We start from the raw sequence: 19707 nt of genomic DNA, 5'->3' as shown, positions 1-19707 counted from the left end.
CAAGCACAAAATATGATACTCTCTATGCCTTCTCTCAGATACCTCTGTGACTCTAATTTGCCTCATTTTTCATAGTCTAATTCACAGACTGTCTCTTAGACTCAACTCAGGAAGTTTATACAGTTAAAATGGACTGTTTTACACTAATGGACTCTCTGAGCCTATTATTATTATTCAAATACACTGTTCCAGTTTTCCTCCCTCCCTCTTTAAGTTCATGACAACAATACTTTCATTTTGTCTGTTTAAATAGAGACTGCTACTTCTTCATAAATTCAGCTGTTTTCTATGTTTAAATCAACACCTGAGAAATCACTCAGAAAACTATAAAACTGCTCACAATTGCTCTATTTTAATTCAGGTCACCCACTTGAAGGTTGTTTTACTGGTCCCAAACTGTTATAGTTAGAAATTTCAGTAGTTGCCTACTTAGTTCAATTTTAAATAGATTGTCTAGTTAGTCAAAAGTCTCTTTTTGTTTTTTGTTTTTTGTTTTTTTGCTTTTAGGTTCACACTGGGTCATACACAGGGGCTACTCCTGGCTCATGCACTCAGGAATTACTCCTGGCAGTGCTCGGGGGACCATATGGGATGCTGGGGATTGAACCTGGGTTGGCTACATGCAAGGCAAACGCCCTACCCGCTGTGCTATCGCTCCAGCCCAAAAGTCTCTTTTCAAAAAGAAAATTTCCCTTTCCAGGGCCATGGAAATGGCTCACAGTGAGAGGATGGTCCTGCTGGCTCCCAGCACTGCTATAACTGAGCAGCACCTTACCCAGGGCCCAAGCACTGAACTGTCAGGTGTGAACAGCTGGGCTGAGCAACACCAGGAGTCATACTTAGCAGAGACTAAGCTCTGTCACCCCCACCCCAAAAAATTGCTTTCTGAAACACAACGAAACTAAGATAGGAAATAAGACATTTGTGAGTGGCATAGGAATACCAGAGCAAGTCAGTGGAAGTATCAACTCCTTATTAAAGATTTTTGTAATTTCTTTTCATATTTCTAACTCTATTTCTTGGGATAAAATTGTCTTTGGTTATAGATTAGGATGCATTTAACTATTTTATCTTTTGGCGTTTTTGGAACTGGTAATTAAACTCAAGACCACATATATGCAAAGCCTGTACCCTATCACTGAGCCACATTTTTGCCCCTTCTACCTTTTATCACTGTGTTCAATCCATCCTTGAATTATGAAAGCTTATTTCTAATTGCTAACTATACAAATTCTTCATTGCTTTAACAGGCCTCAAATATAAGCGTCTGTTAGTGTCTACCTTAAATGTCACCCTTAATGGTAGTGCAGCAAGCTTTATATTTAGATCATTGGTGTTTATGCTTATAAACTATGAAATACAAGGACTCAAGACTGAGAAGTCAGGGGCAAACCCTTTGCTTCTCTTATTTAGTTTACTCATTCTGAATTAGTTCATTCATTCTATCCAAAATATTTTATGGCTGCAGAGTAGCTCAAGTGATAGAACATAAGCCTGGTATTGGGTGAGGCCATCTCTAGCACTACATGGCCCCATACTCATCCTCAGGGGTGGTCCTGGTAGCCTTCTCTCCACCAAGAACTGCCGGTAAGTGAATTACCAGATGTCATCCTTAGCAAAAGTATTCTAAACACTGAGCTATCCTTTCACAGGAAAGAAGTTTTGACCCTTCCTGACAATATAGTTACTTCCCTCTTAGGCCTGCCATTTCTTAATACAGCCGATGAAGGTAGATAACAAATTCACTTTAGAAAGCAATTGCAGATTTAAAGTACCAGCACATGCCTTCATATATTTGATGCTCCTATTGGTGACTTATTGAATGCTTACTTGAGACTTAATGAGATGGATAATTCAGTATTAGAATATTTCCCCTCCCTAACAAATGAATAAAGATCTTAAAATTCAACCATATATCACTATCACTGAAAACAAAAAATAGTCAAATAAAACACCACTTTCCCCTGCAAAATCTAATTTCACACCACCACTCAATAGTGGCCCAGAATGCTATGTATGCACAGTACAATACTGAGACCCTATAACTTTCCAGACATCCTTTAGCCACACATAAAGAGAAAGACATAGAGAAAACAGAAAAAGGAGTAAGCCTGGGGATTTTTTTTTCTTGTTTTCTTATAGAAGTTAGAAGTGAGCAAAGAAAAGCAAGCGTTGTTGTTTAACAGTCTGCAGATTTCAAAATTGGAATTCTGTTCTGGTTGATTCAGTGAAATGTCAATGTTTAAAAACACTTTGATAAATGTGTTGATGGGGAAGTTAAAAGAGGCCAATATAATAAAGTTTAGATGTATATGATTTTTCTATTTGTCATCTCCATTTGCATATATCATATGTGACTGTTTCTGTAGTTTCTTCCGTCTGGTTCTAAATAACTAAAATCAGTAGCAACCAGTCTGTATTAAATAAGATCCACTAAAGTAGCAGAGAGAATCAGACCACATTGATGGAATATTTCAGTGCTCCTACGCTTTTATTTCACAATTGGAGTTCCTTTTTCTGGGACTCTATGCAGGCATTTCAGATCCACAAACAATAAATTGTGTCTATATAAAAATCACAACAGGATTTATAAACCTTGTAGGAAATGTAATCAAGCCTACATGTTTCTGTTAAATTCAACGGGTTTTACACTTGCTGTACAAAATAACCTTTGTTGCTTGATATTACTTAAACACTTGTTCAGTGTTGAAACTTCCAAAGTTAAATTCTTTGAAGACTAATTAGTAATTTGGTGTTTTTGTGTGTGAACATAGTTTCACTAAACAATATTTTAGTGTCTTTGAAGTGTGTTCAATGACCAAACCAATCATCATCACCAAATATACCTTACATATGTCTAAGACAGAGATTCTCTACCTCTTTGGCCTATCACCCTCTGTCAAGAAAAAACAAAAATTTTTCAGTGCCCTCCGGAAATCTAGCTTTTCTAAGAGAACAGACAAAAAGCAGCTCCCAACCCCATTGCCACCCACCATGGGTCATTCCAGTGCCCGCTGGTGAGGATGGTGGTGTGGTATTATCCACAGATCTAAGTGGAAACAGCTCTAGTTGGAATAATTTGTAATTTGTAAATTCATTAAAAGGGGTGATTTTACAATTTGCATGGCTACATTAATATAACTTTTTACTTACTAAAACAGTATTTCTACATTTCTTCTGGAAAAACTACAAGTGTCTTTTGGTAGTCTTCCTTTGTGGTTCAAAGCAATACTTTGAGAAAGTAGCATAATTCGTTCATTATATTTTAGAAGAATTTATTAACTCCATAATCTTATCTGATATCATGTAAGTAAACAATACTGTATCTCAAGATATGGTTCAAAGGGTAAAATTATACACATATTTCTATATGTATGGGCTGAAGCGATAGCACAGTGGGTAGGGCATTTGCCTTGCACGCAGCCAACATGGCCTACGCGAGTTCGATTGCTCCGCCCCTCTCAGAGAGCCCGGCAAGCTACGGAGAGTATCTCGCCCACACGGCAGAGTCTGGCAAGCTACCCGTGATGTAGTCAATATGCCAAACACAGTAACAATAACAATAACACAGTAACGTCTCACGATGGAGACGTTACTGGGCCCGCTCGAGCAAATCGATGAACAACGGGAGGATCATGACCATGATTTCTTTATGTATATCTACACATATATTCTAGTTCACAGTATCTCATACTATGATATCTTTTACAGTCTTCTTCCATTTCTTGTCTGCTGATCTTCCTACCTACATCCTTTAATAAGTAGCAGGAGTATAATAGAGAGAATAAACCCAGAAATGTAAATATGTGCTCAAGTTGAAAAGAGGTTTCTTGAGCAGTCTCATTTCATGAAATCTCAGTTTATGGGAAGAAGGGGGCTTTTATAGTGTGGCAATACTCCCCCCCCCCATTAACCTGAAAAAGTTAGCAAATGGGTTCAAGTTCTCATGTAACTTTATAGCAAGGAAATTCTAAGACTCCATCTCAACAGCCATGCCAACGAATGAAGCAGGAATCACCGTCACATGCTATAGAAACTCAGATATAATTGTTATGCGATTCTCCTCTCACAGTCTTTTTTTAATATTATTTTTGTTAGTTTTATAAAAAAAATTTTATTTAAAGAACCGTGATTCACAAAGTTAGTGATAGAGTTTTAGGAATGTAGTATTTTTGACCTCAGTTCTACTACCAGTGTTCTTTCTTCCTGTCCCCCACCTATCATCTTGAGGCACATTTAAAGGTTGTATGGTTGTAGTTTAGATCTCATGTCTTCAATGCTATTGAGTATGTGCTTTGGATACACAGCTATTTCACTCTTCACATCACTGGGATACCCAGGTCCCTTTGCCCCTCTTCTCCTATTACTTCCCTTTCGCTTCTTCCTTCCCCCCTTGATTTTTTTTCCTTGTCTGTCCTTCTCCTCCCTGTACTCCAAGATCAAGGCTGATCTAGGTATCCCCCCTTACTACATTACAGTTCCTTGTCCAGGTATTCTATGTATCATAGATAAGTGATATCATCCTGTCAGATTCAGATTTAAGATAGGATTCTGTAGAGCTCTAAATTACTATTTCACCACAAAGGTGCTTCTCAAAAAGGAAAACACAGAGAGGCACCAGTCCGTGTCTCTATCTCTACAGACTACTTCCCTTGTATTTTTAATTCTAAATACCATTTTAATTTTTAGAAATAGAAAATTGAGGGGCCAGAGTGATAGTACAGCAGTTAGACTGTTTTCCTTGCAAATAGCAGACCCAGGTTCAATCTCTAGCATCCCATATGGTTGACCAAGCATAACCAGGAGTAATGCCTGAGTGCAGAGCCAGCTGTAACCCCTGAGTCTCGCTGGGTATGTCCCAGGGGGAAAAAAGAAAAAAATAGAAAATTGAGATCTATAAAACATTTCTCATAAAAGGTCAACTTTGTGCTTTAAAGAGTAAAAAGAAATATGTCCCACAAAATTATGATCATTCTATGTCTATCCCACTTCCTCTGACTCATTTCACTCAGCATGATACTCTCCATGTCCATCCATGTATAAGTTAATTTCATGACTTCATTTTTCCCTAATGGTTGTATAGTATTCTATTGTGCAGATGTACCATAGTTTCTTTAGTCATCTGTTCTTGGACACTCATGTTGTTTCCATATCCTGGCAATTGTGAATAGTGCTGTAATGAACAAAGGAGTGCATTGTATGAGAATACAGAAAGACCGTAGAAACAACGGTCAAGGAGTCTGATCCATGGTAAGAAACTTGCTACAAGTTGTATGCATGTGAGGGGGTGGGGTGGGGGGAGTAAAGTTAGGACAGAGAAGGAACCATAATTGATATTGATAAATGATAATTGGAAATGATCACTCTAGACAAGAACAGAATTATGATAGGAGGTAAAATGATATATACATGATAACCTTTCAGTAAAAGTATTGCAACCACAGTGCCTAAAAGGAAAGAGATGGGCAGACAGAGAGAGAGAGAGAAAGAAAAAAAGTGCCTTAGAGGCAGGCTGGGACAGGTGGAGGTGAGGGAGCAAGAGGGAAACTGGAGACATTGGTGGTGGGAAACATTTTTAAAACAAAGAAACACAGCGGTAGGGCGTTCGCCTTACAAGCGGCCAACATGGCCGACCCCAGTTCGATTCCTCCGCCCCTCTCGGAGAGCCCGGCAAGCTACCGAGAGTATTCGATATGCCAGACACAGTAACAACAAAGTCTCCAATGGAGACGTTACTGGGCCCGCTCGAGCAAAGTAAATTACATAAAATTTATTTTTAAATTATCACTTATCACTTAATCCCCGTTATTCATCGATTTATTCGAGCGGGTGCCAGTAACGTCTCCATTCATCCCGGTTGCGTGCTAGCGTAGCCCAGTGGTATCTGTTCGTTCTAGGAACATGCAGAGCCTCAAACCGATCATTTAGGGTCTTGACGAAGAAGTCTGACCATCTTATAGGTGGGCATCCACGTGATCTTTTGATGTCCCGTGGAATCCAATCAGTAATGGCTCTAGTCCAGCGGTTGTCTGTAAACCTCATTACGTGTCCAGCCCATCTGATTTTTGATGTCTTGGCAAATGAGACAGCGTCCCTGATTCTTGAGCGTTGACGAAGATCAGAACTCCGGATTCTATCTCTCATTTGAGTGAATCGTGATATTCCAAGTATAGTTCTTTCGATTCCTCTTTGAGAGACCCGAATAGCGTTCTCATCCTGTTTTCGTAGGGTCCAGGTCTCTGAGGCATATGTTAATGCAGGAAGAATAGTTGAATCAAAGAGATGTGCTCGTAGCTGGAGGTTCTTTGTCCTTTTAGTTATTTCTTCAATGCTCTTGAAGGCATTCCAAGCCGCTCTCTTCCTCCTGCGCAACTCAGGTGTCAGGTCATTCATCATGTTGATTTCTCGACCTAGGTATATATAACTGTTGCACTCGGAGATGGTGGTTCCGTTGAGAGCGAATGGAGCGTCAGGAACAAGGCTGTTTCTCATAAACATTGTCTTCGTAAGATTCAGCTGTAGTCCGACCTTTCCACATTCACGGTCAAAGTCGTTCAGCATTTGTGCCGCTTGGCTGATGTTTGGTGTTATTAGAACGATGTCATCAGCAAAGCGGAGGTGGTGTAGTTGCCGACCATCTATCTTCACTCCCATGTTTTCCCATTTAAATTACATTTCAAAAATTTAGAGTTGTTTGCATATGAAATTCTTGTTTTAGTTGTGCGAAGGTTTAGTTGTCTGAATCTTTATTGAGGTACTGTAATTTACAATACTGTTAATGGTAGTTTCATGCATCCTACATTTCAATACCAGTCTCACCATCAGGGTACTCACTTCCTTCCACTAAAGTCCAAAGGGCCCTCCTTGTTTCACACCCTCTCTCCCCACCCAGTAAGCCTAGTTGAAAGGATCAAATCTCTACTTCTGTTGCCTTTGGCTATTCGCTTCACCCTTACTGTGTGTCTTTAGGTCTCATATATGAAAGAGCTCATTTATTCAGATCACTGCCTCTTAAGATAAGTTTCCAGAGAATGCGCATTTAGTCCCACTTCTGTGTCCTCCCTTAAAACCTCCCCCTCAACATCACCTGAAACCCCTCTTTTCCCAAGGTCACAAAGAGAATTTGAAAAAGCCCTCAACTGAAATGGGTCACAAGTTGTGAAATGGAAAATTTATAATAAAGGGATCTTAGTGTGCTTTTAACAAATAGAGACAATGACTTTGAAGATGTGTTGACTTCGAAGGAAATTTTGTAATTAATCATTTATCTTTAAAGAAATAGAATTAATACTTAAGAACTTTATCCAAGATCCAGAATACTTTTGTTCTTGCAAACAACAACAAAAAAAGCCCACTCACTGAAAATAAAATAAGTAAAATCTTCTTATATATATATCCACCTCACTTTATACTGGAGTTTGTGTAAGCAGTACTGCTCCAAAACGAAGAAGCCAAGTCCAGGTTGTGTGCCATCCCTGGCCCTGGGATAATAGTGAACGTGCAGGTACTTATTCTTGTTTGGGAGTTCAGAAGCATGATTTCTAAATGAGCCAACAACAGTAGGCATTTAACCTTGATATGCTGCTTAATTGCATATTTTAACACACTGAATTGTGGAGTCAATTTAATTATGTAAAATTAAAATTGCATCCAGATAAAAAGGACTTGAGTTGAAAGCTTCATTTTTAATTTCTTTCATTAATTGTGAAAGGATAAATAATTACATTTTCCAGAACTCCAGTGCCACAAATATCTCTTTCCTCGTCTGACATCATTCATAAAGAGGTCTGTTTCTGCGTTTGTGTATATAGTCTTTGGAATTGCTTATCAGAAAATTGAGTCCTCTCATGAGCAGTTTTAAAGTCACTTTGTCTTCCAGCACTTAAACTGCAAATGAGAAAACATGATTATCCATCAAGAGGTAGCCTCACTTACCATTTTTTTATTAAGTGGTTTAAATTCTCTTTAATGCCATAATAGAGGAAGTTAAAATAAATTCATTTCACTGAAATAATTAGCTGAGAACCATTGGAATTTAGATTTACGGTCCTCCGCCCAGTGTTGGACATGGTGTAGGGGACGACGCAAGCACCACGCAGGGTTCTGCCCAGTATGAACTCTGGGACCTTCAGCCTCCCTCGTCATAGTTTCAAAATCCAGCTTCCTTATCGATAACATTCAGGCATAGACTAATGGCATCTGAGATATTTTCTATCTCTAAAACATTCCAGGTATGGTGATATTTCTGAAGGGGCAGGGTGGGGGCAGACAGTGTTTGGCTCACACCTGGCTGTGCTCAGGGCTTACTCCTGGCTCTTTGCTCAGGAATCATCCTGGCTCTGTTGTCAGGGATCATTCCTGGCAGTGCTTAGGGTACAATATGCAGTGCCAAGGATCAAACCGCATCGAACCACAAGGAAGCTGCTTTAATCCCTGTGCTTTCTCTCTCGCCCCGGGGACACTTTCTGAGCTGTCCCTGAAAGATCTTCAGGCTGTCAAGAGTTCCTACTCTCACTGCAGTGAACACACTGAGTCTCTTCCAGGGACAGAGGTAAGAGTAAAGAGAGAGAGAGAGAGAGAGAGAGAGAGAGAGAGAGAGAGAGAGAGAGAGATAAAGGTCAAGGGGAAGAAGCTCTTGGACTCTTGGACAGTGAGGGCATCTCTCTCTCACTGTATGTACCTCAGCCTACTGAATTGTGCCAGAAGCCCCTTTCACTCACTCCACCAAGAATGGAAAGAGTGTGATTTTTTAAACTGACCACTGCAGAGAAGCCTTTTCTTTCTTGTTAGAAAGAAAAGGATAAATAATTACGTTTTCCAGAACTCCGTGTGGTTTCCTTGTGGACATGTGGTCTATAGACTATAGAGTTTCCTTCCGTTCAGAGAAAAAATCTTTCTGGTGGCAGGTCAGATTGCCAGATTATGTTCTTCCATCCTCAGTACTCTATATGGTCCCCAGAACCCTTCTTGGAGTAAACCCTGTATACCCCAGGGTGTGGCCCCAAAACAACAACAAAATAACTTTTTTGGTCGCAAATATACCAATTCTGGAATCAAACCACAAAATTAGAATTTTACTCAATATTCCCTTTGAATAGCTCTGAAGCAAAAAACAAACAAAAAATCTCTTATCACCTTGATCATCAACCCAATTTGTTGCTTCTTGCCAGTCTTGGGTCAAGGTAATGTGCTTACATCTGGCAAATATAACTATTATACGCATTCTTTGATTCTTCTCTCACTCTTCTGTAAGATCTGTTTTTGTTTGCAAATATGGATATGTCCATATAAGAGAGTAAAAATGTATTTGCAAACTTTAATATGATGTCATAGTTTTTTGTTGTGGTTTTGATTTGGGGGCCATACCCAGTGGTGCTCAGGACTTACTCTAGTTCTACACTCAGGAATCATTCAGGAGATGATATGGGGTGCCAGGGATCAAACTGAGTTGGCTATGAGCAAGGCAAGTGCCCTACCCATTGTACTGTCTTGCCACAACCCCCCTACCCCATGTCATAGAATTGTCAATATAGTTTTATGAAGTCTGTCACTTTTTAATGATTGACTAAAATATCATATATTGAAAATATAGATACATAGTTTAAGTAGATATGTTTACTAAAGTAGTTTGATTTATTTTTTGTTAAATCCTGTGAAAAGTTATGCATTAATTTGTGGGGTTTTTTTAATTACTGTAGCAAAATTCATTTAGTGGAATATGTCAATGTCATATTCCGTGTCATTTGGCTAATACATTTTACTCAATCAAAAAACAGAGACAGGAAACATTTTTTGTGTTCCTAACTCTACTACTTCCTAGTCAAAAGGTATGAGTCCAATAGCAGCTCAGCACCCTGTGTTCACCTTCTTTAAGGTGGGAAGAATAAGCAGGCCCAACTGCACCTGGGAGAATCTGATGAAAGTATGTGCAAGGAAGAAATTTATAATCAATATCTGTACAGATTTCACTTGTTACTAATCATTTCCCCCTGTAACATTTTATTTAACATTTGATTCTGTGAGATCATTATCCTGCTTTCACACATCAGGAACAGAGACCCAGAATAGTTAAATATTTTGTCTAAATGTTCACAGCTAAGAAGGAATGGATCCAGGACTCAAGCACAAATCATTTTACTGAAAATTTCCAGCTCTTTGTATCATGCAACATGATATAATCAATGTTGAGAGATGTGACTTCTATTGCTACCAATCATCTCTTTTCAAGTAAAGAGTTTGGTCTTTTTTCATTTGGTAGCTCTTAGGCATTTGATCAAAAACTTAATACACTTGAGAATGGAGAATGGCCTTTCAAATGGAGTCGTTTGCTTGACTATGTAACTTTAGGGGGCAAAAAAAATTAACAGGGAAAGCTCAGGAAGCCCAGGAAAAAAAAGTTATCTTCAAGTGCTTTGAATTAAAATTTTAATAATACCATGGTGATTTGTCTGTTCCCCAGTTGGATTTCTATTGAAGCAAGTCATAGTGGTCAAAGCTTTTCAAAATGTGCCGGGAAAAATTGCTTATATCCTCACACTTATCCACAAGGGCTCAGAATTGAGCAGAATTTAGGAATCCTCATTGAAAATTTCATGTACCAGCTATAGCTAATTCTTCTCATCCCACTACTTCTTAAATTTACCCCAATAAAAATTTTTTCCTCCACCATTTTGCTGATATTGTCATAGAAAAGTCACTCTGAGTCAGTTGCTAAATCAAGCGTTAGTTTCTTTTTTTTTATCGCTTTTAGGGTCACACCTGGCAATGCACAGGGGTTACTCCTGGATCTGCACTCAGGAATTACTCCTGGCGGTAGCTCAGGGAACCATATGGGATGCTGGGAATTGAACCCGGGTCTTCTGCGTGCAAGGCAAACGCCCTACCCACTGTGCTATCTCTCCAGCCCCAAGCGTTAGTTTCTTGTACTGACCAATCAACACTTTCACAATTGGCTCCTGGTCCCTTCTTGAGACTCTTCAGTTGACTTTTCCAGTAGCTGATTTTGCCTAGGTTTTCCCTTTCTTTTCAATCTCCTTTGCTGACAACTCCGTATCTTTCTACAGTTCCATCTGCACTCTCTACCTTGGTTGTCTTGTGTCATTACTTTAAATGTCTGTGCCATAATAGCTGTTGAGATTTGTCCTCCCATCCCCCAGTGAACCTTGATCTTTACCTCCTATCATCATCCTTTTTTGAATATCTAGTTATATCACAAATTTAACATGGAACAGGGTTGAATACACTGACATCTCTCCTCAATCATATGCTCATCTAATCTTTGATAAAGGTGCAAGTAATGTGAAGTGGAGTAAGGAAAGCCTCTTTAATAAATTGTGTTGGCATCACTGGACGGCTACATGCAAAAAAATAGGCTCAGAACTCTGCCTAACACCATGTACAAAAGTAAGATCAAAATGGATTAAAGACCTCAACATCAGACCAGAAACCATAAGGTACATTGAAGATAAAGTTGGCAAAACCCTCCATGACATTGAAGCTAATGGTACCTTCAAAGATGCCACGCCACTGGCCGAGCAAGTGAAAACAGAGATAGATAAATGGGACTATCTTAAACTAAGAAGCTTCTGCACCTCCAAAGAAACAGTGACCAAAATACAAAGACAGTCTACAGAATGGGAAAGGATATTCACCGAATACACATCTGACAAGGGGTTGATATCCAGGATATACAAAATACTGGTTAAACTCCACAAGAAGAAAACATCCAACCCCATCCAAAAATGGGGCAATGAAATGAACAGAAACTTTCTCAAAGAAGAAATCCGAATGGCAAAAAAGCACATGAGAAAATGCTCTACATCATTAATCATCAGGGAGATGCAGATCAAAACCACAATGAGATACCATCTCACACCTCAGAGACTGGCCCACATTCAAAAGAACAAAAGCAACCGATGCTGGCGTGGATGTGGCGAGAAAGGGACACTCCTTCACTGTTGGTGGGAATGTCCACTGGTTCAGCCCTTCTGGAAAACAGTATGGACGATTCTCAAAAAATTAGAAATTGAGCTCCCATTTGACCCAGCAATACCACTCCTGGGAATATATCCCAGAGAGGCAAAAATGTATAGTCAAAGTGACATCTGCACTTGTTTGTTCATTGCAGCACTCTTTACAATAGCCAGAAACTGGAAGAAACCTGAATGCCCAAGAACAGATGACTGGTTAAAGAAACTTTGGTACATCTACACAATGGAGTACTATGTAGCTGTTAGAAAAGATGAAGTCATGAAATTTACATACAAGTGGTACAATATGGAAAGTATCATGCTAAGCGAAATGAGTCAGAAAGAGAGGGATAGACATAGAAAGATTGCATTCATCTGGGGGATATAAAGTAACAAAGTATGAGATTAATACCCAAGAATAGCTGAGATCAGCACCAGGAGGATTACTCCATAATTTAGAGGCCAGCCGGGTATCCTAGAGGAAAGGGCTGTTCAGATAGAGAAGGGAGCACCAAATAAAGGATGTTTGGAGGATCCTCCCAGGAGGGGAGATGCATGTCGAAAGTAGACTATGGACTGAACATGCTTGCCACTCAATGCCTCTGTTGCAGACCACAACACCCAAAAGGAGAGAGAGAACACAGGGGATTGCCCTGCCACAGAGACAGGGGGGATGGGGGGATGGGGGTGGGAGGGATATTATCCATGGTGGTGGAAAATGGGCACTGGTGGAGGGATGGGTATCTGATCATTGTATAATTGAAACCAAAGCACAAAAAATTGTAAATCTACAACTTTAAAAAAAATAAAATAAAATAAAGGGAAAAAAAATTTAACATTTTTAAACCTGAGATTCTGATACTTCCCACCAAGCCTCCTCTTCTCGGGATCTTCTCTGCTCTTGGATAATAACACCTCTCTTTCCAACTTCTCAGGTTGAAGCTCCCATTGTTCTGGAAGCCAGGGAGATGCCTCAAAGGGCTGGAGTTCCTCGTTCCATCCCCTGCATCATATAGTCCCCTGAGCAGTGCTGGGTGTGAGCCCAAAATAAATAAATAAATAAATAAATAAATAAATGTGCAGAAGTGCCTAAATCATTCTATACTGTTCTTTATCTCACAGCTCACATCTAACTCATCCCAAAATCTTGTCAGCTTTCCCTTCAAAATATATCCTGAATCCTTCTGTTTCTCACTCCATCTTTGGTGCTCCTCAGTCTAGGTCACCTCTTTTCTCTCTGGCATCCCTTAAAAGACTCTTCTGCATCATGTCACTGGTTCCACACTGACACTCAGCTCAATTTTGGCATAGCTGACAGCACAATCCTTGTAGAGAAGCTAGATCATGTGATTGCTCAACTCAACAGCGTCTGTGTCAAGATGGCCTCAGAATAAAAGCAGCTCCTCTAACATTGTTTACAAGATCAGACCTATCTCTTTCTTTGCCATTCTGACCCCCACTCTGTTTGCCCCCTCGTTTCCTCTACTCTGAGCATATTGACTTCCCCCATGTTCCTTAGAGAGAGACTCATTTCAGGGACTTTGAATTTGCTGTATCTTCTGCCTGATGTACTTTCTCTCAAAGCTCCAGAGCCAAAGGTTCTACCCAAAGGTCACATTGGGAATGAAGTATTCCACAGCCAACTTATCTAAAATGCTACATACACATGTATTCCACTGAACTCACTATAAATTTACATTTTCCTTTCTCCCTCCCTCCCTCCCTTCCTTCCTTTCTTCCTTTCTTCCTTCCTTCCTTCCTTCCTTCCATTCTTCCTTCCTTCCTTCCTTCCTTCCTTCCCACCTTCCTTCCTTCCTTCTTTCTTCTTTTATTATTTTTCCACACCAGGCTGTGCTCAGGACTTGCTTCTGGCTTTGTTCTCAGGGATCAAAGCACTCCTTGAAGCACTCAGGGGATCTTGTGGGGTGCCAGGAATTGAACCCAGGTTGCACATGCAAGGCAGGCATCCTACCCACTTCAGCTCTTTTTCTTATTTTCTGCCCTTCATCCCCAGAAAACCTCCACAAAGGCTGTTGCAGATGTGGCTGATTCAATAACAGAGCAGTTTCCTTGAGTGTAAAGAGGCCCAGATTCTATCCCTAGCACTTTATTGTCCCTGAGCTCTTTAGAAGTGACCTCTAGAGTTTAAAACAAAAAAACACCTCCCCAAGCACAGGGAATTAACCCTAGAAGTTGGAGTCTTCTTCTCAGCCTCGTGTAATACTTATACTTCCAATCATCAGTTTAAAACTCTGGGGGCAAAGGAAGTACTGTCTTGGAATGGCTCTCTCGTGTTCCATTGTTATTTACTCCAATAGAGAAGATAATTTTGACATTTTCAATGATCTTTTCAATTAAAGAGATAAGGACTAATCTTTTTATTACTGAGGAAGGATTTCTGGGAAAATATCAGACCAGTAAGTAAAAAAGGGAGGAGGAAGAAGTTTAAGAAAAAAGAAAAAAAAACTTACTCAACAGAATCATAGAATTCGAGGATTAACTCTATCAGTGAAGTTTCAATGTTCGTGCAAAATTTTAAATGAAGTAATATATATATTACTTATATATAAGTATATATACATATATATATCAGAGAGCCTGGCAAGCTGCCAAGAATATATCACCCACATGGGCAAAGCCTGGCAAGCTCCCTGTGGCGTATTTGATATGCCAAAACCAGTAACTATAACAGATCTCATTCCCCTGACCCTGAAAGAGCCTCCAACCATTGTTAAAGACAAGTAAAGAGAGGCTGCTAAAATCTCAGGGCTGGGACGAATAGAGACCTTACTGGCGCCTGCTCGAGTAAATCGAAGAATAATGGGATGACAGTGAATCAGTGATTATAGGGCCAGCACAATAGTACAGTGACAGAGTACTTGCCTTCAAAGCGGCCAGCCTGGATTCAATCCCCCAAGCCCTGCCAGGAGTGAAATCTGTGTAGAGACAGGAGTAAACCCTGAGCCCTGCCAGCTGTGGCCCAAAAAAAAACAAAGTAAATTTTTAAAATTGAAATAAAATCTTATAGGTCATGTTAAAATATAACAACTTTGGAAGACCAGTGAAGTGGCTCCGATGTTTGAGGCCCTGGATTTGATTCCTGGAACTATGTGCCACCACACCTTGGCCCACCATACTGCTGGGAGAGTACTGAGAGCCAAGTGTACAGATAATATACGTAAGCTTATGGACTGATGTATCTTTAAAGTTACTGGTTTATGGTTAGTTCTTTTATAAGACTAAATGTATTATCTTTGCATTCTGGACCAGTTTTGGTAATAACCTCAGTATGTGAAGTTCATTAATTATCAATAAGTGATTCCTTTCTAAATTTGCTGGCTTTGTTTTAACTTTCAATGCAGACTGGTTCAGTAAAGCAAATTTGCTTTTAATTCAGGAAAAAATCTATTATTTCTAGTCCTTTCATCCATATTTCTTACCACAAATATGCCTCTAAAGTATTTTTCCCCATAAATATACCACAAATAGTTTGTTTTTTCTGCTCTAATTTGCCAACAATGGACATTTCTATTTCTCTCTTTCTCCATCTCTCTCTTGCTCTCTCTCTCTACATATATATATATATACAGATAAGTGTGTGTGTGTGTGTGTGTGTGTGTGTGTGTGTGTGTGTGTGTACACACACCGAAAGTATCCTAACCGCACGGCAGAGTCTGGCAAACTCCCCGTGGCATATTCAATATGCCAAAAACCAGTAACAATGATGGGTCTTATTCTCCTGATCCTGAAAGAGCCTCGAATGTGGCACTTTCTAAAATCTCAGGGCTTGGATGAAGGAGACGTTACTGGTGCCTGCTCGAGGAAATTGATGAACAACAGGATGACAGTGATATATATATATATACATACACACACACATATATACATATATACACACACACATCTTATCCCTTGTACAGGCTCTGTTTCTTTTCCATGTGTCTTATGGAGACAAGAACAGAAGAAATAAATTGAACATTTGTTTTCTTTACTTTAATTCAAGTCTATTCTCCTTGGGCCTCTGCCTCCCTCCTCAGATTTGCTTTTTGTTTGGGCAAAGCAATGTTTGCATTTTCACTGCAGGTTAAGTGATCCCATTGTGAAGCCCAAGAATACATTGGAAATATAGCCAGTTACTTCACTTGCAAAACAGAAACATAGTTGGTTCTTAATATCCAGCAGGGTAGGAAACAGCACAGTCCCAAATAAAATACTGCTGAGATAAATAAATGCTGGAATTCTTTGCAGAATATGCATTGTCTCTGTTAGTGCCTTACACAACATGACTTCCCCTCCCTCAAATTGTACTTGTACAGTAAGTCTCTTGGGACTTAAAACTGTATATTATTTATCTGTTATCTTTGGTGTTCCTGAAATATAGAAATTGCTTAATAATTTGAGTGCTAATTAAATTGTAAAAACTTAATCCCCCCGTTTAACCTGCCTCAGAACATATCAGCAGTGTGTCCTTTCCTAATTTGTTGATCAGAGGGGAAATAACATTTGCACATAAGACATGGATAAATGTTCTAAAAGAATCTAGGCATAGTATATTAGCTAATATACTGTAAAATCACCATACCTTTTCATGCCTTCTTTCAACCATGTAAACATATGTACAAGCAATGGGTAAAAGTACAGCTTTCAATTTTCTCTTAAGTGTTGTGTGTTTGCCTTATGCCAAGCCTAGTGATATGCACTGGGTGTTCAGAATGAGTGGGACAGGGTTTGCTTGAAGTCTCTCTGAGGAAAATAGTAAGTGGGGAGAAATAAGAAGATGGAGAAGGGAAGTAGGGGGTCAAAGGCCTTGGGTACCTCAGTAATGGTGGAGGGGGGTTGTATAGTCATATATGCAAACCACAAACCACAGAGTCAACAACCTTGAAAACATGAGATCCAAATTCCAACAACCAAACTTTAAAATGTTCCTGTCAAGGTTGCAGCTTTGGCGGGGGGGGGGGGAGGGGGGGGTGATGAGTAGAGAAACTGGGATCACTGGTAGGCCAGGGGATAGGGGACATTGTCACCGATAGTGGGATTACAGCTCTTCCTGAAGACCCTTGGGAGGTGTCACCTTTGTATAAAATGAGTAACTGCCATTCCTGACAGCCAGCATACTCATGCTCCAGAGAAAGATGATGCTGTAATAAGCAGAACTGCTTCCCAAGGACAATTTGACATGAACGATGTCACCTGCTGGTGGCTTAAAAAAAAAAAATCCCAGCTTGTAGGAAAACATTGGTGAGTCTATTCGTATAAAGTAAAATAAAGGATACCATAATTTTACAAAGGTGGGAAATAAAGTAGATGATGAGCAAGGAAGAATGGTTGGCAAGATGGACAGTTTCCTCCCTAAGGTGTGCATTCTAGAGCCGCCTATTTCAAATACAGAAACTGGTGGGGAGAGTTGCTTTAGTAGCTGCAAATATTTTCACTCTTGAACCATGCCTTCAGTCAGCCGGCCAGCCGATCCCGGAAAAGTGCTATATGGAAGCCTTTTGCTGAACTTTTCTTCCTTCTCTACTGCACACATAAAATTTGGTAAGGAGAGAAATCGGTTTGGCTTGAAGAGATAACTTCACCCTAACTTAACCATGTCACCTTTGGCTGGAATAATCAGGAGTTGAAATAGGAATGCCAACAGCACCCTACCATGCTGTTCCAGGTGGTGTGCTGGTAGAGCCCATTAAAGGGAGGGCAGGAAGGGTGAGGGGTCTGTGTCAGTCACCCCTACATGTGTTCTGGTAGAGCCACAGACAGGCTACTCACTGGAGAGAAACCTAGGCAAGGGGGTACAGGGTGAACCCATCAAAAAGGCAGGCAAAGAGGCAGTACTGACCTCAAGAAGGGTCTGATCCAGAGTTCTCCTCTGGGTGACTTCCAGAGAAAGTCTAATGTGAATGTGTCTCATCTCAAAGAAGATGACATGGTCAGAACAAGTCCCCTGAGTAGACTCCATTGGCCGGCCAGCCTGTGTGTTCCTCAGCAGAGGCTGGCCTTTAAGTGCCAGCATCCAAAATCAGTGAGATATTCTCCAGCTGTTCGCGTGGCAGCTATGCCATGGACTGGTCATTGCTAGGAGTTTTGTTTTTAATTCACATGGTCAAGCAAAAGTCCTGGAGCCTGAGAGGTAATACACGGGATAAGGCACTTGATTTGTGTGTGGGTGATTCAAGTTCTATCCCAGTCATCGTATAGAGTCCCCTAAGTATCACCCAGAGGTTACTCCTGAGCCCAGAGTCAGGAACAGCTCTGGCTGTTCAAACCCCAAACCCCCTCACAATGCCAGGAATGAATGAATGAATGAATGAATGAGTAAATAATACAAAAATCTTTTTCTGACCTAAATAAGGGAGGCCTAGAGATGCTCTGTGAACCAGTGAATACTGACAAATAAAACTCTTGAAGTCCTTTTTTTTTCCTCAGAAAAGTGTTCAAAAAGCATGAGGAACTGTACTGTTTCTTGTTTGTTTATTTTGGGGTCACTCTGGGGGAAAATCTTCTTGGTGGGCTTCATAACTCTTTAGATGAGATGTGGAGTGATAAAGACCGCCTCACTCCTCATCTCTATCAAGAACCAAATTTTGTAAAGGTGGCAGTTGGAATGACCCTGCCAAATCTTGTTTGATCCTCAATCCCCCTTATGCATTTGCCTCACTAAGGGTCATTTCCAGGCACAGAGCCAGCAGTAGCCCCTGAGCATCACTGGGTATAGCAAAAAAAATAAAAAGTTAAAAAATAAAATGAACACTAAAAATCCAACCACAGATCGAGAACATTTAAAGCCAGAAAACACCTAGGCAGCTATTTTATTTTGTGGGGGGAGAGTAAATCATACTTGGGCCTTCCCCCAAAGGTTCTAATTCAGTAGGAAATCAAAGTAGGATCCAAGTAGAAAATCTACCCAGACAGTTCCAACATGCAGCCAGGGTTGAGGATCCATAGATTTATCCAACCCCTTTATTTGACAGGTGCACAAAGAGAGAAAAATAACATCTCCTCAGTCTGAATAATCATAATTTAGAAGTCAGTGAGTAACCCATGACATCAAGTCACATTTCATTCAACCACAGACAGCCTCAGTCACCATGCTGGGCCCCACGACTGTGTCTTTTAGAAATAACATTCCCTAGTGGCCCTGGGGAAACTGATTTCTGCCACCTGCTCACTCCGAGCCTCAGTGTCTTGTTGAAGGACATTACTAAAACGTGCCTCCAAGTAATTTTGTGAAAATCAGATGAGACATTGCATATCAACTTTCATAGTGTCCGACACAAATCCATGGGCTATTGCCAGAGCTTTGCTTCTGCTTGTCGAACCCATATCGAGTGCCTTTTGGGCTCAGTAATTCACACAGCGCAGAGCCCACAACTGCTGCCACAAGCCCCCTGCCTCTCGTGGTCCCTAGGATCTCTCTGTTATAAAGGAAGCTCATTCATCTAAGGATTGCTTTGTCCACCTATCCAATTTTTTTTCATATGGTAGATTTACAAATATTTCAAGTAAGACTGGTGAGGAACACTGTGGTGGTTGACTGGCAGTTTACTGATTTGCCATGGTTCCTCCCAGCCACTGACAACCATGTCTTAGGATGAGTTGGGGAAGTGAGAGTTTATTCCTTTACATTTGCCACCCAGAAAGCTTAACCAATCCAGATGACTCTATATAAATTCAGTAACAGTCATTAAGGGGAGCCTAGGATCCCCAGGTGGAAATGTGACCCTACAGCGTTAACTGT

General features: G+C 40.3%; 1 protein-coding gene across 3 annotated transcripts in view; it reads left to right on the top strand.

Moving 5' to 3' along the window:
• LHFPL3 (LHFPL tetraspan subfamily member 3) overlaps positions 1–19707 on the top strand; it is a 609123-nt gene that overhangs the window by 423731 nt on the left and 165685 nt on the right. The gene's annotated exons all lie outside the window — the stretch shown is intronic.

Source organism: Sorex fumeus, unplaced genomic scaffold (genome assembly GCF_029834395.1).
Source record: "Sorex fumeus unplaced genomic scaffold, SorFum_2.1 ptg000037l, whole genome shotgun sequence".
Taxonomy (NCBI): Eukaryota; Metazoa; Chordata; class Mammalia; order Eulipotyphla; family Soricidae; genus Sorex; species Sorex fumeus.
Note: the sequence above shows the minus strand (reverse complement) of the source record. Positions and strands in the feature narration are given on the sequence as shown.